General features: G+C 42.4%; 1 non-coding gene across 1 annotated transcript; it reads right to left on the reverse strand.

Moving 5' to 3' along the window:
- Nucleotides 1-18,402: 18,402 nt before the first annotated feature.
- On the reverse strand, nucleotides 18,403-18,509 carry LOC141616224 (small nucleolar RNA R71). Its single transcript, XR_012530582.1, has one exon. It is a non-coding gene; the product is annotated as a small nucleolar RNA R71 (small nucleolar RNA).
- Nucleotides 18,510-23,253: the final 4,744 nt, after the last annotated feature.

The raw sequence follows: 23,253 nt of genomic DNA on the forward strand, positions 1-23,253 counted from the left end.
GAGTAAATTAACGAAAACTCGTAGATATGCACATATGATTCTACTAATAACATGTTAATCTAGCAAGGCTCAGGCAAAACAGATGCAAATGCAGTATCATCCTTGAAATACTACCGTTCCGACTCAACCTATATGCTAAAATAAACGTGCATTTTATGAAATTTTTGAAATTTTTCAAAATTTTTTTTGAATTTTTCTGTATATATAATGGAAATAAAAAATGCAAAACAAAAAAGTAAACGTGAATGCTATGCAAGTGATATGCGACGCAAAACCCTTCCCCAAACCAAATCGCACAATGTCCCCATTGTGCAAAATCATGTGATGAAGAAAAGAGAAATGGGAATTTGCGAGAAAAGAAATAACATAATGACATGAAGTAAAGACATGGAACTCACAAGACTTTGAGCGCAGAAAAGGAAACCTCCCCAAACCAAATAAGTTAGCTAGAGGTTTCAGAGTGGCAGCAGATGCTACCAATAAGGACCTGAAAAGACAATTAAAAACCACGCATAAGACTCGAGAAAACAATTTTGAAGCGTAAAAACAAAGGCACAAAAATGGGCAAATAGAAGAAATAGATAATTCGACGGAAAATAAAGTGGAGTAGAGGACTCCCTTAGGTCCCCATATCGACCAAACACAGCAGGGGAGAGGTCGTGAATGAATATAGCGGCCAGTGGTCGATCGACCACTTAACCCGATCGATCGACCACCGGACGTGAACAAGAGCTCCCGTAAACCGGCAATTTAGTCGATCGACCAATGGTGCCGGTCGATCGACCGAATACACTGCTGCAGTGTCTTATTTCTTCGTAATTGCTCAATGATTTGAGCTAACAAGCTCTAAATACCTGCAAATGCACAATAATACGCGCCCAAAATTGCGCAAAACCCAGAAGAATGTCGAAAGTACTTAAAAAATCCTAAGCAAATAAAATAAAAGCGAAGTTCTCGCGCACACAAAAGAAATAAAATGTCTTAACAAAATTAAAATGAAGTTTATAACGCATTTGATCAACTTAATAGTTGATCAAGAAGGACCACGGTATGGCCCACTTCGTCGGCTTTTGGCTACTAGAGGTAGCCTCAATGGTGCTCATCTTGTCAGTTGCACCTTTCTTAGCATCGACAAATCGGAGAACTCACTGATCAACTTCGTCATCTCCCCAATCAAGGATTTCCTTGGAATCGTCGGAATCCAAATCAGACCATCTCACCTTGGCTGACTCATCTTCCACGTCCTCATCGGTCCCATAACTTAGGCATCCAAGACCGCCTCTTGAAACGATCTGCTCTGTCGCAGCTGGAGCATCCAGCTTCTCTTCCTTCCCCAAACCAGCTCCTGCAATGTCTAAAACAACAAGTTTTTCCTCTTTTTCGCTCCCGATGCCGGGGCGGAGGGGTTAATACGGGAGTAGTAATAGAGACAGAAATTCGGGGAGCACAAAGTACGATTTCTTTTCGAAACCGTATTACAAGTGACCGCCACATGGGATCCTTTTTCTTAGCCTACGGGCAAAGACAATAGGGTGCTTTCCCACTTTGAAAGTCAAGGTACCTAGACCGACATCGATGACTCGCACCAGCGGTGTGTGCGAAAATGGCCTACCCAAAATGATGGGAATATGGTCATCCTCAGGCATATCAAGGACAACAAAGTCAACAGGGAAGAAAAACTTCCCTATATGGACGGGTATGTCCTCTAGGACTCCTATGGGCTCGACCGCGGATCGGTCACCATCCGGACTGTCATTTCGAATAGCAAACCGGTCGCTTTAAGCTTCCTAGCTAGACTCAAGGGCATGACACTTATGCTAGCTCCTAAATCACATAAAGCCTTTTCGATAGAAAAGGTACCTATGCTACAAGGGACGGAAAAACTGCCCGAGTCTTCTAACTTATGGGGCTCAGTGTGAGACAAGTAGGAGCAAGACTCTTTAGTTAGTGCAACAGTATGAACATGTTCAAGCGATTTTTTCTTTGACAATAACTGTTTCATAAACTTAGTGTATCTTTGGCACTTGGTTAACTAACTCAAGGAAGGGTACCTGAACATTCAAGCTACGAATAACTTTCTCAAATTTACTTGAAAGATACCTTTCCTTTGTCGGCACGAGTCTCTCCTGATATGGGGTCAGTAAGGAGCACCTTAGCCCTCTCCTCTAATTCGCGCGCGCCGGCGTCCTTGGACTTTGGCTGGAAGTCCGTCACCTTTTCTTTGTTGAAGCTAGACCCCTCCTCAGACCGTCTAAGATGAGAGCCATTAACCGTCATTGGATCGAACTTGAGCCGGATCGACCCATCAAGACTCGGTCTCGCCCCCAAAATTTTCGGGACTGTGGTACCCCGAAACAAGTGGTCTCGTAGATTAGTTGGCATTAAAGGACGAAATTCTTCAACATCAGCGAGTGATATTGGTCGATCGACCACCCTCCTCGATCGATCGATCAAGGTTGCCTGATTCGAAGCTCCTCAGTAACCCGTGTTTCGATCGATCGACTAGATACGTCGATCGATCGATCAAATACCCGGCACGATCGTTTTTTTTTTATTTATTCGTTACAGCTTTGTTTGGACTCGGATCTGCCTCATTCTTTTCAACAGCTTTCTCGACCATGGCAGGACCCTCAATGGTGGACCCGCTCCTCAAGGTGATGGCATGTAGGGTCTCCTTTTGTTCGGGTTGAGTGGGTAAGTGTCCGGGAGCTCGAGTGTTACTTTTGCTAGCCAACTGAGCTATTTGGCTCTCTAGCAACTTCATCCCGGCCTCTCTTGCTTGGGACTCCTTTAGCAACAGATTCTTTAGCTTGGAAAATTCAGAATTTTGTGTTTGTTGCTGCTGTGGCACATAAGGAGGCTTTTGATATTGCTGTTGCTTTTGATGCGGAGGCACATATGGATGCTGCTGTGGCGGAGGTTGAGTTGGATTCAAAACATTCTGGCTTCTCCAACTCAAGTTTGGATGTTGTGGCTCGTAGTAGGTATTGGTCTGCCTATAGTGTTGAAAGGCAGCGCATGATTCAAAGGGGCTAGGGCAGTTTTTCGAGACATGGCCCTCAACTCCACACCTTTCACAGACGAAGGGACCGTCTGACACAGCGTTGACTAGGTACATCCCACCTTTAGAAGCTCCTCCTAGCTCATACTTGTCAAATCTTGCGGTGAGAGCCTCAAGTGCAGCAACAGAGGAAGATTCAGCAGCTCTCCTCTGGTTCCCTCTCGAATTCCCATACTCGGCCTTGTGGGTAACTAGATCATCGATGATCTTCCACCCCTTGGTTGCTCCCAAATTTTCAGCGAATCTTCCATTGGCTGCAGCATCCAAAATGGCCCTCTGGTCGTCGTATAATCCATTGTAGAAATGATTGCACAAACTCCACTTTGCAAACCCATGGTGCGGTATGGTTCGCACCAACTTCTTGAATCGGACCCATGCCTCGTGGAAATTCTCATCTGGCCCTTGTTTAAAGCCCGTGATTTGAGCTCTAATAGCGATCGTCCTTGAAGCAGAAAAGTACTTCTTGTAGAACGCCAATGCCAATGTATTCCAATCAGTGATCTCGTGAGCGGCTCGGTCCAGATCTCTATACCATTCCCTTGCATCATCGCGAAGGGAGAAGATGAACATAATCTCCTTGATCTGGTCCTGGTCACGCCACCGGGTGGGGAATGGAGTAGCGATAGTCAATGAAGGTCTCCATATGTTTAGCCGCATCTTCATTTGCAGCTCCCCCGAATCGTTTCTCTCTACCATAGTAATGTAAGCGGGCTTTGGTTCGAATTTCTGGAATCTCCGTGAACTCGAACCCCTTGTATAAATTGTCGGCTGTCGGCTAAGAAAAACTAGCTATACTTGCTTCCTCGGCCATGACTGGAATTTCCGGAGAAGTAACTGTCTCGGTGAAGAAGTGGAAACGGTGAAGATCGTGGGTCTTCTTGAACGATTCGTTCTCGTGATAGCTTGACAGAGTACTCGGCTCTTCCTCTGTCGGTAATACTCTTTGTGTTCGCCTCAACTCGCGCAGGGATCTCTCAAGCTCGGGGTTCAATGGTACTAATTCTTCACCCCGTGACTGCGCATAAGAAGAAACTACAAAAAGAATATAAGAAGAGTTTAAGGAACATAAGTCCCTTAAACTGAGAAAAACTAAAAATAAAAACAACTAAAATTAGGACTATTGCCTCCCAAGAACGGCGCCAAAATTTGATACCCGTCGTTGTGAGTACCAAAGATAAAATTTATAATCTCCTATTAAGACTAACCTAGGCTAGTGGTAACAGGGTCGATCCGCAAGGAGGCAGTTGTAAACCTTAGTTGATTTATGTTCAGTCCGAGGTAACTATTGTGGGGGTTGACTTGAATTGGTCTATAGCTAATAACAATAAAAAGAAAATAAACTAAAAATACGATTTAAACAGATAAAAGAAGGGTACTAGGATGGTCGAGTCATTATAGCTTCAAGGCAAAGAAAACTAAGTCGGTCTGAATCAAACACAGGTAAGGCGGGAAATAAGAGGTCCTCTCGGTCCACTCCTAACAAATAGCATCTTTCGATCTCGCTATAGGTCCCTAATGTCACTAATACTAACTTTCATCCTGAAAAGCGACTAACGGTCTAAACTATACCTATCTTTCGATCTCAGCACAGTTTAGTCGATTTAATTGATGGTCAAATAACCTTCCCTATCTTTCGATCTAATGGGTCGGTCACAAAATAGGTATCTAACTGGTCGCATGCATTCGATTTGTTAAATACAAGAGTAAAAACAATTAAAACGAAGGATAACCTTACAAGGTCAGTCGATCGACCAACAATGTCAGTCGATCGACTGACACGCGGGTTCAGTCCGTGTAAAATCTAATGCCGCCTATGCTACAACTCGCCTACATCCTAGCACGAACTATTTAGCTACTCATGGCTATGATGAAAACTATAACAACATTAAAGATTAAGACTAAGGAATTCATGCTTGAATTAACGGTATAAAGAAATTGCATAAGATGATAATTACGGCTTTCGGGAAACTAACTAGCAAATCTATCTCTACGAATGCAATAAAGATGAACTGAATTAAGAACAAGGAAATACCGAAATTGCAGCGGAACGATTAAGAACAAGAACAAAATTCCGATGCTCACAATGTCTCCGAACCCCAATTATTGATAAACTAAATTGAATGTGAAACTAGGTAAGACTGAGATGTAATTCGATAAAAGCTAGATACCAATTCTGATGTTTTTAGGTTACGTTATATAGCAAACTAACGTAACAATTATTTCCTAAACCTAAACTTCACGGGCTTCAAGTTTCTCAATCTTTTAATTCCCGTCTGGAATAGAAACCTGGTCGATCGACTGAAGGTGGTAGTCGATCGACCGATTGAGCTGCTAATTGACTTCTCAAAATACGTGGACTTGTCTTTTGGGCCTTGGATTGCGCACCAAGCTCGTTCCTTAAGCAGTTCCTATACGTCATTTGCAATGCAGATTACTCGGGGGTGGATTTGGCTTGATTTCCCGCTAAATTCTTCACATTTCTGCAATAACGTACAAAATACGGAAGTAGACGGAAATAGGGAGAAATGTAGCATATACTACACAAATGAGCTCTGAAATGCGTGTAAAAAGAGATGTAAAACATCATATAAATGACACGCATCAGACTTCTTCCATCACCTTTCGTGCCTGTGAATGATCAAGGCAACGTAGGATTACACCAAGAGGTGTTCTTTTGTATAACTCTCCTTGCATGAGAACGTATTGGGAAGCTAGTAGGCGTATAGCACGTTGTCCCCTCTTGTCCATATCGGGTGGATAGGTACCGTAGAGCTTGAAATTCAGGATTGCTTAGAACCAGGGTTCCTCCGCGATTTCCTCTTCGTCGGCAATTTGGTGTACATAAGCTGGCTCTGACCGTCGTTCGATGCACAAAGGCATTGACACCATGTCATCTGGCATATTAATCAAAGATGCAAGTTTTGCGAGAGCATCTGCAAATTGATTTTCTTCCCGAGGTAGGGGTAGGTATGTCACGTGATCAAAGAATTGGGCCACTTGATCTATTCTGGCCTGATAAGGTGCTAGGCTTTCGCTTCCAATTTTCAAAGATCTTGTAACTTGATTGATGATTAGTGATGAATCCCCATGTACTCGGAGGTTTTTAATGCCTAAGCTCACAGCCGCTTGTAATCCGGTGAGACAAGCTTCGTATTCGGCAGCATTGTTTGTCACCTCGAAGTCGAGTTTGACAGAGATTGGTGTATGCTCGCCTTCAGGAGAAATGAGCAACACTCCCATTCCAAATCCTCTTAAGTTTGATGCTCCATCAAAGTAAAGATCCCAGGAATCTACATCAGTTTGGAGTATATCCTCATCTGGAAATGACCAAGTATCTATTGTTTGTGCGTCATTGATGGGATTTTCTGCGAAGAATTCGGCAACGACACGACCTTTTATTACTTTCAGAGGCACGTATTTGAGGTCGAATTCTGAGAGCGTCAAAGTCCATCTTGCTAGGCGTCCATTGAGGACGGTTTTCTCGAAGAGGTATTTGACTGGATCCATTTTGGAGTATATTTTGACGGAGCAGCTAAGCATGTAATGGCGTAGCTTCTTCGTTGCCCACACAAGAGCGAGGCATGTCTTTTCGAGTTGTGAGTATTTACACTCGTACTCCAGAAACTTCTTACTAAGGTAGTATATAGCCCTTTCTTCACTTCCTATAGTTTGAGCTAGCATGGCACCCATGGCTGTTTCGGTTACTGTGATATATAAACCAAGAGGTTGATCTCGCTGAGGTGGCATGAGCACTGGTGGTTTAGCCAATATCTCTTTGATTCAGTCAAATGCCTTTTGACAGTCGTCGTCTCACATGGTGTGGTCCGTTTTCTTGAGCTTCTTGAAGATAGGCTCACAAATCATGGGGAGTTTCGATATGAATCGACTTATATATTGCACTTTTCCTAGGAATCCTCTGACTTCTTTTTCTGTTTGAGGTTGTGGCATTTCGATCAGAGCCTTGATCTTGGAAGGGTCTATTTCTATACCTCGTTAGCTAACGACGTATCCCAGGAGCTTGCCAGATGTTACTCCGAATGCGCATTTCTGAGGATTGAGCCTCATATTGTACTTTCGTAGCCTTGCGAAGAATTTGCGAAGGTTCGCAATATGCCCCTCTCTTTCCTTGGACTTGACAATCATGTCATCTACGTATACCTCAACTTCTTTGTGCATCATGTCATGTAAGAGTGTAGTTGCGGTGCGTTGATACGTAGCTCCGGCGTTGATCAATCCAAACGGCATGACCGTATAGCAATAGGTTCCCCATTATGTGACAAAGGCGGTCTTATGCATGTCTCCTATGGCCATCTTGATTTGGTTATAACCCGCATACCCATCCATGAAGGATAATAATGCGTGGTCTGCAGTATTGTCCACCAATATGTCAATGTGTGGCAGAGGGAAGTCATCTTTAGGACTTGCTTTGTTTAAGTCCCTAAAATCAACACAAACACGGATTCTCCCATCCTTTTTGGGTACAGGTACTATGTTGGCTACCCAGTCAGAATACTCGAAGACTTTGATGAACCCGGCTTTGAATTGCTTGTCAACTTCTTCCTTGATCTTGAGAGCCCATTCCGTTCTCATTCGTCGAAGCTTCTGTTTGACAGGTTTGAAACCTGGCTTAATCGGGATTCTATGTTCGGCGATATCCCTGTCGATCCCTGGCATGTCTTTGTAGGACCAAGCGAAAACGTCTTTGAACTCGTTTAGGAGGTCTATGAAATCGGCCCTTTCGGTAGAGCTCAAGGTAGTCCCTATCCTAAGTTCTTGGGGTTCTAGTTCGGTTCCTACATTGATGGGTTCGGTGTCCTCTATTACTGGTCCCCCTTCCCCTTCTTGTAGTATTTCTTTGGCTACGTAAAGAGGTATTTCGATCGAGTCTGGGTCTTGGTCATCCTCAGTATCATCGTAAACAGAATTGCACTCAAGATAACACAAAGAGTAAGCAGAACCTGATTTATTCATATTAAAGTTTGAGTAAAGTTGAAACAAAGAAGCCATCTGATCCATGGTCAGTGGCGGCAAAGGGACAGTGGTTGGGACATTTCCCGAACTACTGTGACTACTCGAGGCTAAGCTAGGAGAAACAAAGCGAATGGGGATGACGACAGGAGGAGACTCCCTAATGACTTCTCTAGACTCTAACTCTGACTCCGACTCCGACTCGAACTCATCGTTTTATGGTTCTCCTTTGAACATCTCTCCTTCTCCAGTGGTGAGTTTGAAGAGTCTTCCTTGATTGTTGGTCCACTTGATTTATTTTCTCCATCATTTATGTTGACTTGCGTTGGTTTCTGTGATTAACGCGGTGGGGTTGAAGTGATCATCTTGAAGTATCTTGGTAATGATCTCATCCTGCGCGGCCCTAACAAATCGATCTTCTCTAAACAATAGACTAACAGCTTGTTCGTCTAAGCAAGGTGCTTGACGGGTTTTGACGGTAGGAACCGTTTCTGGAGGGATGAAGTAGCAATCGTGAAAGATCTCGATTCCGGCTAGCTTCCTCTCGAGATAATGCTAAGGCTTGGGAAATCCGTGAAAGAGTTCTAGACTTCCTTCCTTAACAAAGCACCCATTTAGGGTAGGGAGATAGAGTCGCATTTGGACTCCTACATACTTACGGTTTTGGACTTGAGCGAGCATTTCGAGAACCTCTTCTTTAGTGGGTTTGTACCCTAGTCCAAGTGGTATCCTCTTTGAGTTGCCTTCCTTGTATGGTGCGAAGGTGTTTCTTCGGGTAGGGTTCAAAGGCATTCCGGGGAAGTATCCCTGGGACTTGAGTATGTGGTTGACCACCAAGTTGGAGTGGGGATCAAAGTATAAGGGTGCCAATTCACTTTCTATGACACTTACGCTTTGGAAGCCCCAAAGTTCATATACGGGATCTGCAAGGACTTGATTGTTCGACTTCTTTTCGATTATTGCCTTGATGGGTGACGAAGTGATCGTCACTACTTTGCCATTTAGTGGAATCTTGATCTTTTGATGAAGGGTGGATGTTACCGCTTTGGAAGCGTGAATCCAAGGTCTTCCTAGAAGTATGTTGAAGGAAGCTTCAATGTCCACTATTTGGAAGTTAACCTTTCGCTCAATTGGCCCTGTGGCTATGGTTAGGTTAGCAAGTCCTACTACCTTTCGTCGTGTACCGTCATATGCACGCACACCTTGATTGGTAGGGGTCCAATCCGACTCTTTCATGCCTAATTTGTATGCCGTTTTGAGGGGTATGACGTTGACCGCGGAGCCATCATCTACCAAGGTCATTGGCACGTTCTTCTTTAAACAAATGACAGTGATGTAAAGAGCTAAATTGTGACTAGCGCCAAAAGATGGCAAATCTTCGTCTGAGAAAGTAATAGGATTACTTTGCTTTTGTGATTCTTGGAAGACCAAGTTGACTACATCTTCGGGTGTCGAGTTATGTGCTACATTTAGTTTGGCCAAAGCTTGCATTAAAGCTTGACGATGTAGGAATGAACTTACTACTAATTGCCAGACCAAAAGATCAGCCTTTGTCTTTTCTAATTGCTTGAGCAAATGATCAGTGGAGTCATCTTCGTTGTCATTTGGTGTGATAACGTTGGTGGGACCATTTTGAGTAGTGCTATGATATGGACGACCCGAACGAGTTAGATGGCCCACATCTTGGTCTTCACCATTTTGGACTATTTCTTTGACTAGGGAGTTCTCAATGAGATACTCGTCTTCATCATCGTCGGCCCAAACTCCATTGATTGTAGCTAGTTCCCTCATTCTCATGATTTCATCTTCTAGTCGTATGATTTGGTCGACTAGTTTATCTACCACGGCGACTATTTCTTGCATAGTAGCGTTTTGAGAGAATATTAATGGCACATGCTCCTTGGGTGTCACGTTGGGATCATGTAAAGTTGTCACCACATTTTCTAATTCCCAAACTTGTCTATCCACACTCCTTGCCCATGTGATGAAGTCGGAAATGGTAGGGGAGATAGTGGAGTAGAACCCTTCATTTTCGATTACATGGATTTCGTCTTCAATTGGAGAAATGAGGTGTGAACAATCTAAGGTAGATTCGTCACTTGTAATCACTAGAACTCCAAGAGTATTCTGAGTGTTGTTGGGTTTACCTCCCGGCGGTATTGGTAGTCGACCATCTTCAATCATGTCTTGAAGCACATTTTTCAACTTGTAGCATTTTTCTGTGTCGTGCCCTTTGCCCCTATGGTATTCACAGTACGAGTTCTCGTCCCATAATTTGGATTTCCTTTCGGGTTCGAGAGTAGGTCCAATGGGTTGAAGTTTGCCTTGCTTCATTAACCTTTTTAGAGCGTTGGAGTAAGTATCCCCAAGATTTGTGAATTTCCTTGGTGGGGTGCTTTTCTTGGATGGCTCGTGAAGGTTAACTTCATCGGTCTTGCTAGTGGAGCTGTATGAACGACTTGTTGAGCCTTGATATCCTCGACCAACCGTTTTGGACAAGAGTCCTTTACGGATGTCATCTTCAATCCTTGTCCCTAGTACGGTTAAGTCCTTGAAAGTTTTGATGTTTTGGTATCTCAAATGATTGGCATAGATGGGTTTGAGATTGTCCACGAACTTCTCCACAAGGGTAGCCTCATCCGGGTGTTCAACTAGTTGGGTACTAGTCTTCCTCCACCTACTTAGGAAGTCGGTGAACCCTTCTTTGTCATTCTGGGTAAGAACCTCTAGAGTGCGCATGTTAACTTGGATCTCGTCATTATCCGCATATTGCTTAGAAAACTCGATTGCGGCATCCTCCCAAGTAGCGACCTTCTTGTGTTCTAAGGAGTAGAACCATTGCTTCGGGATGGTGTCAAGAGATGAAGGAAAGATCCTTAAGAACATCTCGGGTTTGATGCCTTTGATAGACATGTAATCCTTTAAGGCACCGATGTGGTTCAAAGGGTTCTCGTGCCCCTTCAATTTAGGGATATCTGTCATATTGAAGTTGGTTGGCAATTTGGAATTGACGGCCTCGTACTTGCGGTTATTCTACCTATAAATGTCATCCCCTTTAAGGTACATCAATTGCTCCTCTAAGTATTGGAGTCTTTTCTCGGCTACAGTTAGTCCCATGGGAGGATTTTCGTCCTTGGATTCATCCGCGTAGTCACCTATTACATCACTTTCATGAGGAGGCAACCTCCCCTCTACGGGATAGATCCGGCCCTCGATAGTCTCAAGGCGATCATGGACTTGGTCTTGGGTAACTTGGATTTGGGCTAGCGCGGCTAGGATTCGATCATTACCATCTTGAAGTTGGTGGAGGTTTGTTTCACTGGATCCAGGCATCTTGAAAACTGGATAAGAGATTGATGACGAATCAAAACACGATCGACCAATCTAACACACTTGCTAAAAGAAGAAATGTTTTGACTCGTGAAGTGGGTGTGTGCCACTTGTGTTGAGTGAGCTTTGAAGAAAGGACGAAAATTTGAAAATGTGTCTCCTAGTCAACTATAGTGTAGTTGTAGGAGTGGACTCGCAGTGAGGTTTTGAAATGGGCTTGCGGCCCGGATTTTGACTCGACAAACGGACAGAGTTTTGACTCGGTTTTGCGCTAATTTGAAGGCCCCTTTTTTCGAAATTTTGATTAAAGGAAAGGTTTTGATTTTTGTAAAATCGTCATGGTTTTGTTTTAGAAATGGTGATCACGTAAGGTACAAACATTCATACAAGCATTATAACGGGATGCTGAGTGCATTTAAAAGGGTTTTGGTTTAAAGGGTGGGTTGCCATACCGAACCATCAAACCCGAAGTCTGTGGAGAGGCTCGTACCAAACAAGAGTAAGGCCTATTCCTAGTCCATTTCCTTAAGTAGTGAAGGCCCTTGATACAACAAGAGTAAGCATCATGGTATGGATGACGTCAATCGCTATCCATCCTTAGGCCCAAATAAGAATTAGGACCGTTTAGACGGGACGATTGGTCGAATGGATTGGGTTGGGCCTAGGAAGGCCGAATAAAACGGTCTAGGAAGACCGAGTTATGAAAAACCGACAATTGTCTTGTACAAACTATTCCCTAACCTTGTTCAAGTTTCACCCTTGGCTACACGTAAGTGTATTATCCCCAGCAGAGTCGCCAAACTGTGGACAGTGGGGGGCCCACGGGGGCGCTTGGGAGGAAGAGAACAAGCGTTTGCATTTTTGTTGGAGTCGCCACCAATTTTTATGGGAAATTGGAATCGTTCGAGTACCTTGTGCCATGTCAAGACACAAAGTAAAGACATGAACACTAAGCAATCGTTACCCTTAGCATTCTATGTCTAGAATGACTCTCGTGGATGCCAATGAACACGGATGTTCACAGAGATCTGGAGTAAGGGGTGAGGGTACGTATTAGGAAGCTCTTTTGATCGAACACCTAATCCCGCCCGCCTCGATAGCGGCCTCTACTAATGATTAGGGACATCATTTATACTTGATATATCGTCGGTTATATGCATGCAATGCAACATCCAAGTTTTAATCCTAACATTTGAAGATTAAGCTAAGCCGGTTAATACGTAATTTAGCATACAATTAATGTCGAAGTAGGATTTAGTGCTCAATTACATGTGAAAACATACAAATGATACAAGAAATAATGATAAATATAATGAAGAAAATTGCAATAAAGAAAATTACAATAATTACAATGGAATAGGCGATTTATGTCGAAAATACCTTTAAAACGGATAATTTGTGAAAAAGAATAAACAAATAAATTAACGAACAAATCAGAAGGTGATAATATGGATAATAGTTAATTATACGTAAACTAATTAAACTAGGTCAGGCAACAACGGAGTTCAGGGGCAGAATTCAACCCGGAACAGGCGCAGCAGAGCTGCGTCCCTTGGAATAGGCGCAGCAGTTGCTGCGTCTGTTCCTGACCTGAATTCTGGCTGCGAAGCCGGAATTGCGCGTTGTTAATACTCGTTGGTAAATTTAATGATAGATTAAATTATTTACTCGGATGAAAGTGATTAACACGTTATTTACATGTGATTGATGGTCATAAGAGCAATATAACATGGATGAGACGGATTAAACGAATTGATTACATGAATGAATGATTAATTAGTGACATGGGTGAATGAAATAAGCTAAACATGATGTATTAATGACGAATTAACGACGAATAATATAATACACAGATGGAAATATATCAAAGGATCGAATTCCAGAAACTCAATATGAACGAATTGAATTTCTACAACCCGGATTGATTTTAATGACGAAAACCCGCAAATATGAATTACTTGGGATTTAAGTCGGATTTAATGATGAATCATACGTATGTGAAAATAATAATATACATGTGAATTTATTGTGCTATCGTATCAAAGAATTAACAAGAAACAAACGAAAACAAACAAAAGATTGACGAATTACAGAGGACGAAGGAAGAAGAAAGGAAGCAGGAATTGCGGCAGCCTCACGAAGAGGCGCAGCAGGAACTGTGCTCCTTCGAAGAGGCGCAACAGTTGCTGCGTCCTTTCTCGACGGTTTGTCTTTTGGAAATCCGTAAAAAGGGTTTTAAAGCATGGTTTTAGAAATCGGTTTTAATTGGTATTTTCGACGTAAACCGTACAATTGATGGTACAAAAAGGTAAAGAACAATAATAAAAGAGAGATTTACACCCTCAGACTTACATGTTTGACGAAACGAGATGGACTAAGATATCGATTAGCGATGCTCGACTCGAACTATAACGCAAATATGAAAGTGCCCTCGTAAGAGGAAAACGATTAGTTAATTAAGTTGATTGATTGTGGAGTTGGTTAAATTGGTCGGTCATGCAAACGAGGCTTGTACTCAGAAGGATCCGAGCTTACGTGGTCGAATGTTCAAGCACGTAGACGCCAAAAAGTAAGAACAAAGGTCTAGAATGCAAAGGGAGAAGAGAAGGGCGGACACTCGCGTGAGAAATATGAGGAGCGAAGGCTCCTATTTATACTAATCACGTGAAGGAATAGGGTTTTCGGAGAGTCTTTGGAAGTGAATCTCGGAAAGATATGAAAAAGATACGAAAATTACGCAGAAAAGGACCTGGGAAGAGGCGCAGCAGCCACTGCGTCTCTTGGAAGAGGCGCAGACTCTGCCGCGTCTGTTCCCAAGTGGTTTCCTCCTGCGGAAGAAAGATTTCCGTGTTTAAGTTATGGTAGGACGGAATAATTCGGTTTTCCTTAATATTTTATGTGAATATTACGGGAAATTGTTTACCAAAGAATAAAGATTGTGAAATATTTATAAAATATGGAATAGAAATATCCGGAACATTCCAGAACATTCTGAGTTGGGATTTAACGGTTATCAGAAAATGAAGACGGTTTTAGGCCCGGACTCCAAATGTACTCTAATTACTGTCAAAACGACCGTATCGGCACGTAGATGACAACTAAGAGGTAGAAATTAATGTTTGAGCAATCACTTGTTGATAAACTTACGAACTGTCACAAATCGTTCCGCATACCAAACATGCGGCCCAATCATCACCGGGTGGTTTGCGGGAGGTGCAGAAATGAGGTATCTACACATTTTCACCCTGACCCACATACGGAGTCCTCGAATGCTTTGCTATCGAGAACAAGACACACCCAATCTACCCTTAGGGTCCACCTTTTAGTGTGCTCACATGATAAGGAACATTTTCACAAACTACACCGCTTCGATTCATGATTGAGGAGGAATTATCTCAAATCAATTTCTCGAGTCACGAAACGGAGTTTACCGCCGTGACCCTCACACTTTAAGGTCCTAACAACTCGCTTAGGCACACATTCAGTCGAGTCGCCAAAGGGAATTTACCGTCGTGACCCTCATACTTTAAGGTCCTAACAACTCGCTTAGGCACATATTCAGAACTATGATATGGTTTGATTTCACACCACTTGAATACGTAGGCAGTCCTTCAAAGGACACAACCATACACCTCAAAATCACTTCAAGGTCCTAATAGTTAGATTAGGCACACAAACACACGCAGAACTACGATCTGGTTTGATTTCGCAAACACGCGAATACGTAGGCAGTCCTATTACAAGGGCACAACCACATACTCCTTTCACAACATTTCCAATTTTCAATTCTCAATAACCAGCTCAAAACTACGGTCTGGTTTGATTTCGCAAACACGCCAATACGTAGGCAGTCCCCCAACAAAGACACAATCGCATATCCACTCCAATCTCAACCATCAACATCAATCCTCAAAAGTAGCCCACCCAGCTGCAAAATTTAATCTTATACCTCTTTAATTGGGGGGGGGGGGGGGGGGGCTTCTTCCTTTAGACGTCGCCCATTCCTTGTGTTATCAAATTCCCACCTTCTCACTCTAGGGGCTTCTCTTTCAAGACGCCACCCGTCCATATCCTCAAACATCTTTTAAGTCTCAATTACAATCCAAAATAAAACCGCCCATAGCCTAGTGCTCGGTTCGGACGATGACAAGGTCTTGGTTCCGCTCTCCGAATCATTATACTTCGAGAAGGGATCTCAAACAAGCAAACGGAGGTAAGATGTCCGAAGATAATCAATTCGTGTTCCCCAGCCGAGTGGACTTTCTACCTCTGGTATTTGATACGCGTTGTCACCCTTTGTTTGGTAGGAGTTGCACTTACATGTGCAAAGTCTGTCAGAGTCATCACGTGTCGTGTCGATACCGAGTTTGTATTACGTTCACAACCGTCTGTTTGCAAGTCTGTCAGTATGCGTCCGTGTGAATCAATGTCGGAACGGTCACGTGTCTCCAATCTGTCAAATCACGGATCTACGAGCAACAAATTCCAACTCTTAACAGCTTTTAAGCTTCACAACCTTTGAAACTTCTATCTCCCCTCACGTGAGATGATACATGCTAGTTGCTTATATGCTAATTGCTCACCTGCTTATGTGCTTATATGCTCGCATGCCTGCGTGATTGTCTATCCGACTATGTATTTGTGTGGTCACTAACCATGCAGATAATCCTGAGAAGAAAAGCGCAGTTCAGCTGAGTACTGGGTTCTTCCCAATAAACGCTGACCCGTCAAGTCCAAAGGCTTCAAAATGCATCACATTCGACATGGCTGGCGAGCCTCAGAACACATCTTCCTATAGCTGGCGAGCCTCAGAACGCACCAGATGCGTGTCATTTATATGATGTTTTACACCTCATTTTACTCGCATTTCAGAGCTCATTTATGTAGTTTATGCTACTATTCCCCCTATTTCCGTCTACTTTCGTGTTTTTGTACATTATTGCATAAATGTGAAGAATCCAACGGAAATCAAGCTAAATCCGTCCCCGAGTACCTTGCATTGCATTTGACGTGAAGTTTTTACTCAAGGAACGAGCTTGGTGCGCATTTCGAGGCCCGGAAGACAAATCCACGAGAATTTAGAAGTCAAGTATCAGCTACTTCAGTCGATCGACCGCTGCCCTTAGTCAATCGACCAACCCACGAGTTCTAGTAGCTACTATTTATTACAGAGAAGTCGATCGACTGCCTTGTGTGGTCGATCGACCAAGCCGTTATTCTGACGTGAATAAGAAGATCGAGAATTTAGAAGCCCATTGTGTGTTAGGTTTTGGAATAAAGTTACGTATATTCCTATATAACGTAACCTAGGTTATTCAGATTAGGCATTCAGTTTTTGATCTAGTTTTATCAGAAATTCTTTAGGGTTCATAGCTTAGAATAATTTCCTTCAATAAAAGTCACTTTCGGTTTCGGTCTTTGATCTTTATTCCTGTAATTCTTCCGTTCGGTATTTTTCTACTCTTACTTCAGTTTACTTTATTCATAGTATAGAAATTGCTAGATTAGTTTCCCGAAGCCAACATTATCGTTTTATGTTATTTGTTTGTTCAATTATTTCAAGCATGAATTCAGTAGTTTATTTCATTAATCTTGTTGTTGTTTTCGTAATAGTCATGAGTAGCTAAATTATTCGTGCTAGGATGTTGGGGATCTGTAGAATTAGGCGGCGTAGAATTGTTTGACCTGAATCGCACGCCGGTTGATCGACTGGGTTCCCTGGTCGATGGACTGGCCTCGTGGGATTACCTTCGTTTTAACTAATTAAATTGATATATTTGACGAATCGAATGCATGCGACTAGTTGAATGCTTAGTATTTGACCGACCCAATAAGATCGAAAGATAAGGAAGGGAAATAGACTACCTAATTAAGACGACTAGATTAATGAGATCGAAAGATGACTTAATTTAGACTTATAAATCACTTTTCAGGACGAAAGTCAGTATTAGTGATATTAGGGACCTGTAGCGAGATCGAAAGATGCTATCTGTTAAGAATGGACCGAGAGGACTTCTTAATTTCCCGTCTCACGTGATTGTTTTAGACCTACCTAGTATACTGCCGCCGAAACTACAGTGAACCGACCATCTTAGCACCCTTTTAATATTTGATTTCATCCATTTATTTAGTTTACATTTCATTTCATTGCCTTTAGCTATAGACCAAATCAAATCAAACCCCCACATCATTGTTACCTTGGACTGAATTTTGACAACTAATAATTACATCTGCCTCTCTGTGGTTCGACCCTGCTACCGCTATCTATAGTTGTAGTTAGGAATTATAAATTTATTTTTGACACCTTACGACGGGTATCAAATTTAGGCGCCGTTGCCGGGGAGGCAATTGTTCTAATTTTTAGTTGTTTTATTTTAGTCTGTTTCTTAGTTTAAGGGACATTTGTTCCTTAAATTATTCTCATATTCTTTTTGTAGATTCTTCTTATGCGCAGGTCACAGGGTGGTGAATTACTACCGTTCAATCCTGAGATTGAGAAGAATTTGCATGAGTTGAGACGATCATCTAGGATATTGCCGACAGAGGAAGAGCTGAGTACTCTGTCTAGTTACTACGAGAACGAGCTGTTTGAGGAGGATCCACAATCATCTCCTATTTCTACTTCATCAGCTGAGACCGTCACTTCTCCAGATTTTCTAGAGATGGCTGAAGAAGCGAGTATAGCAAGTCACTCTGAGCCGACAGCTGCGAATCTATATAAGGGATTCGAATTACCGGGAGCGGATAGAAAATTCGAACCGAAGCCTTCTTATATCAACTTGGTTGAGAGGAACCAATTCGGGGGAGCTGCAAATGAAGATGCAGCCAAGCATATGGAGATATTTATTGATTATTGCTGTTCCAAACCCCCACCAACCAGTGTAACCCAGGACCAGGTGAAGGAGACAATGTTTATATTCTGTCTTCGTGATGCTGCAAGGGAGTGGTACAGAGACCTGGATCGAGCTGTTAATGGGATCACTGACTGGAATTCGCTGGCCTTAGCGTTTTATAAGAAGTATTTCTCCGCCTCGAAGACTAATGCCATTAGAGCTCAGATCACGAGCTTTAAACAGGGTCCTGATGAGAACTTTCATGAGGCGTGGGTCCGTTTCAAGAAGTTGGTGCGAACTATTCCGCAACATGGGTTTGAGAAATGGAGCCTATGCAATCAATTCTATAATGGGCTTTATGACGATCAGAGAGCTATCCTGGATGCAGCAGCTAGTGGCAGATTCCAGAAGAATATGGGAGAGACTAAGGGTTGGAAAATTATTGATGATTTGGCCACCCATAAAGCTGAGTATGAGAATTCCAGGGGAAATCAAAGGAGAGCTGCTGAATCCCCTTCTGAAGCTGCATTAGAAGCTCTCACGGCGAGGTTTGATAAGTACGAGTTAGGAGGAGCTTCAAAAGGAGGGATCTATCATGTGAATGCTGTTTCAGACGGTCCTTTCGTCTGTAAAAGATGTGGAGCTGAGGGACATGTTTCCAACAATTGTCCTAGTCCCTTTGAGTCTTGTGCTGCCTTTCAACATTATAGGCAAACAAACACTTATTATGAGCCGAATGTCCATCCAAACTTGAGGTGGAGTAGCCAAAATGTCCTAAATCCAACTCCACCTCCACAAAGAGCGACAGCAAGCAGAAACTATGTGCCCCCTCATAAGCAACAACAGTTTCAAAAACCTCCCTATGTGCCGCAGCAGCAACAATCCCAAGGTTCTGATCTTGCCGAGTTGAAAAACTTGTTGCTGAAAGAGTCTCAAGCTAGAGAGGCCGGGATGAAGATGTTGGAGAGCCAAATTGCCCAATTGGCTAGCAAGAATACAAATCGAGCTCCGGGACATTTACCGACGCAAACTGATCAAAAGGAGACCTTAAATGCAATTACCTTGAGAAGTGGGTCTACCCTTGATGGGCCCGCCATGGTCGAAGATGTCACTGAAAAAGATGAGGCGGAATCGAGTCAGAAGAAAGCTGGAACGAACAGTGGAAAGAAAAAGACGATTACCAGGTACATCAGTCGATCGACTGATATACCCAGTCGATCGACCAGTCCCCGAGAAACAGTAGCTTCTGGTCCTGTAGAAGCCGGTCGATCGACTGCACTACCCGGTCGATCGACCGGAAACGCTGCTGATGGTGAGTCTTTTCGTCCTCCAATGCCAAATGACTTGAGGGAGCACTTGTTTCGGGGTACTAGTACTCCGAAAATATTGGAGCAAGACCCGAATGCTGATGGGTCAGTCCCGGTTCCGAAATATGATCCGACAACGGTTAATGGGTCATTTTTGAGACGGTCTGAAGAGGGTTCAAGCTTTAACAAGGAGAAGGTGGTGGATTTTCAGCCTAAATCCACTGACGCCGGCATGAGAGATTTAGAGGAGAGGGCTAAGTTACTTCTTACAGCCCCTTATCCAGAGAGATTGGTGCCGACGAAGGAACAGGTATCGTTTAATAAATTTGAAAATGTTATTCGTAGCTTAAACGTACAAGTTCCTTTTCTCGAGTTAGTTAATCAAGTGCCTGCTTATATGAAATTTATGAAGCAACTGTTGTCTAAAAAGAAGTCACTTGAAACTGTGCACACTATCGCACTAACTGAAGAGTCATGCTCTTATTTGACTCATACTGCACCCCATAAGCTAGAAGACCCAGGTAGCTTTTCAGTACCATGTAGTATTGGCACCTTTACTATTGAGAAGGCCTTATGTGACCTAGGATCCAGTATTAGTGTAATGCCCTTGAGTCTTGCTAGGAAGCTAAAATTGACTAAGTTTGCAGTCACCAACATGACAGTACAGATGGCTGATCGAATTGTGGTCCAGCCCATAGGGTTCTTAGAGGACATTCCTGTGCAAATAGGAAAGTTTTTCTTCCCTGTTGACTTCGTTGTACTAGATATGCCTGAGGATGCCCACATTCCTATCATATTGGGTAGACCATTTCTGCACACTGCTGGTGCAGTTATAGATGTTGGTTCAGGGACATTGACCTTCAAAGTAGGTAAGCATTCCATTGTCTTTGCCCAAACGGCTAAGAAGAAAGATCCCATGTGGCCAATAACTTGTAATACGGTTTCTGAAAAGAAATCCTATTTTTTTCTTCCTGATATGCCTGTCTCTACACCTATTCCTGTTATAACACCTCCGCCCCAGATTGAGAGCAAATTGGAGGAAGATTCTTCTGTTTTAGATATTGCAGGAGCTGGTTTGGGGAAGGAAGAGCCGCATGTTGCTCCAGCTGTGAGGGAGCCAGTCGTTTCAAGAGGCGGCTTAGGATGTCTTAGCTATGGCAATGATGAGGAGCTTGAAGATGAGCCAGTCAAAGTGAGAGAGTCCGACTTGGATTTTGATGAGCCGGACGAGGTCATTAATTGGGGAGATGTTGAGGCTGATGATCCGTTGAGTTTAGCGGATGTCGGAGTTGAGAAGTGTGCAGCTGAGGAGATGAGCACTGTTGAGACTAGTTCTTGTAGTCAGAAGCCGACTAAGTGGGCCATTCCGTGGCCATTCTTGATCAACTATTAGTTGATTAAGACTTTTTCAAAAACTTTCATTTTATTGCTTTTTAAGACTATTTTTCGTTTTTCGTGTGCGCGAGACTTCGCATTTTAATAAGTTTGCTTAGGATTTTATACACTGTAGACTATTGCTTTGGGTTTTGCGCAATTTTGGGCGCGTTATTGTGTGTAATTGCAGGTTTATAGACCTTGATAGCTCAATTTATTGAGTTAATTTGAAGAAATCAGAACTTACAAAGTATTGCGATCGATCGATCGCGCGGTCTGATCGATCGATCGAGCTGCGATTTCCGGAGCTTCGTTCTGTTCACTCTGTCGATCGATCGGGTGATGTGGTCGATCGACCGGGTGATGTGGTCGATCATTGATCACCGTCCATTTATTGTACCTGTTTTCGATCATTCCCCTGCTGTGTTTGGTCGATTTGCGGAATTGAGGGAGTCTTTTCTCCGCTCTATTCTCCGCTTAATTTCTGTTTTCTTCCATTTTCTCATTTTCATACATAATTTTAACGTCCCAATTATTGTTTTCTCGGTTTTACGAGTGGTATTGTTTGTCTGTTCATGTACTTATTGGTAGCACTGCTGGCTACTGAAACCTCCTAGCTCACACTGGTTTGGGGAGGTTTCCTTTTGCTGCGCTTAAAGTCTTGTGAGTTTCCGAGTCCTTATTTCATGTCTTATTTATTTATTTAACGCAAATTCCCATTTCTCTTTTATTTCATTACATGATTTTGCACAATGGGGACATTGTGCGATTTGGTTTGGGGAAGGGTTTTGCGTTGCAATTCATTTGCTTGCATTCACGTTTACATTTTTGTCTTGCATTGTTGTTTAATTTCTCCATATATACAGAAAATCCAAAAAAATTGAAAAAATTTCAAAAATTTGAAAAAATTTCACGTTTATTTTAGCATATAGGTCGAGTCGGAATGGTAGTATTTCAATGATGACATTGCATTTTCAGCTGTTTTTGCCTAAGCCTTGCTAATTCACATGTTATTAGTAGAATCATATATGCATAGTCTACGAGTTTTCGTTAATTATCTTGCTGAACTTGAGACTTGACTTAGATTTTTGGCAAACTACATCATTTTCTAAGATTTAGAGCCTATAACTGGTGTCATCCATGACCAGTTTATCTAGGATTGTGAGTAGTACTCCTTATAAGACATGTTATATCAATGTGCATAAATATGAACTTAATCTGCTTAATACCTGTATGCATTCGGTTTGTGGTTTGTTGAGACATGTAGAAGAGGTCCCCTTTATTCATTTTTGCCCATAAGCTTCACACTGCCAGAAATAGCCTTTTTGTCCCGTTAACTACATCCTAATTTTAGCCTGCCTTTGTCAAGCTAGCAGTTTATGTTCTTGGGATTGTTACTTTGTTTTTGGTAGCTAATGCTCATTTTGAGATGATGTTGGGAAGATGAAAAAGGAAGGAAAGAAAGAAAAAAAAAGGAAAAAATAAAAAAATAAGTTCGATCTATGGTCGATCGACTCGCCTCATTGGTCGATCGACTGATGCCCGAGAAGGAAAAGAAAATCAATTCGCATAATTCAAAGGTCTTATTAAATGGCGATTTTTGCTCCCATGTTGCATTTGTATCTTATGGGGAGTTGATTGATTACACTTATATAGGAGATTGTGAGATTTGTGCTTGATAATTCGCACCGGGTTTTATCGTTAATTTTGAGCAAGAAGTTGGATGTTGTCATATGGCTTTGTTAGGTACTAGCTTGATCACCTGTACCTCCACACTCCCATAATTATCTTTGCCTCTTCTTACCCATTACCTCACATATCCATATTTAACTCGGCATGTGTCATGGTCATTCATTTGGTTGGAATGCATATGTACGGTTGTAGAGATTATTTTCATGTTAGACTGCAGGCATGTTCTTATAGGTCGTAGTTAGGTGAGAGTCATTACAAAAAGAATTCTTTCTATCTTATACATTATTCACCTTGTGCTTATTTGAGTGATTTGAGCGACCCGTGAGAGTCCAATATGATAAGTCTCTCTAGTTGATGGTTCAGCAGTTTTTAACGACTTCATAACTCGTTTGCATGATTCACATTACTAGTTGATTGCTAGTTATTGCATTAAATTGGTTTAGGCTAATCGGTTTGCATTTCGCTCTGAGATTGAACTCGTTCCATTAGGTTTTAGGATCGAGTCTAGTTCTTGCTTGGGGACAAGCAAGGGTTTGGTTTGGGAAGTTTGATGCGTGTCATTTATATGATGTTTTACACCTCATTTTACACGCATTTCAGAGCTCATTTATGTAGTTTATGCTACTATTCCCCCTATTTCCGTCTACTTTCGTGTTTTTGTACATTATTGCAGAAATGTGAAGAATTC

Source organism: Silene latifolia, chromosome 11 (assembly GCF_048544455.1).
Source record: "Silene latifolia isolate original U9 population chromosome 11, ASM4854445v1, whole genome shotgun sequence".
NCBI classification, from domain to species: domain Eukaryota; kingdom Viridiplantae; phylum Streptophyta; class Magnoliopsida; order Caryophyllales; family Caryophyllaceae; genus Silene; species Silene latifolia.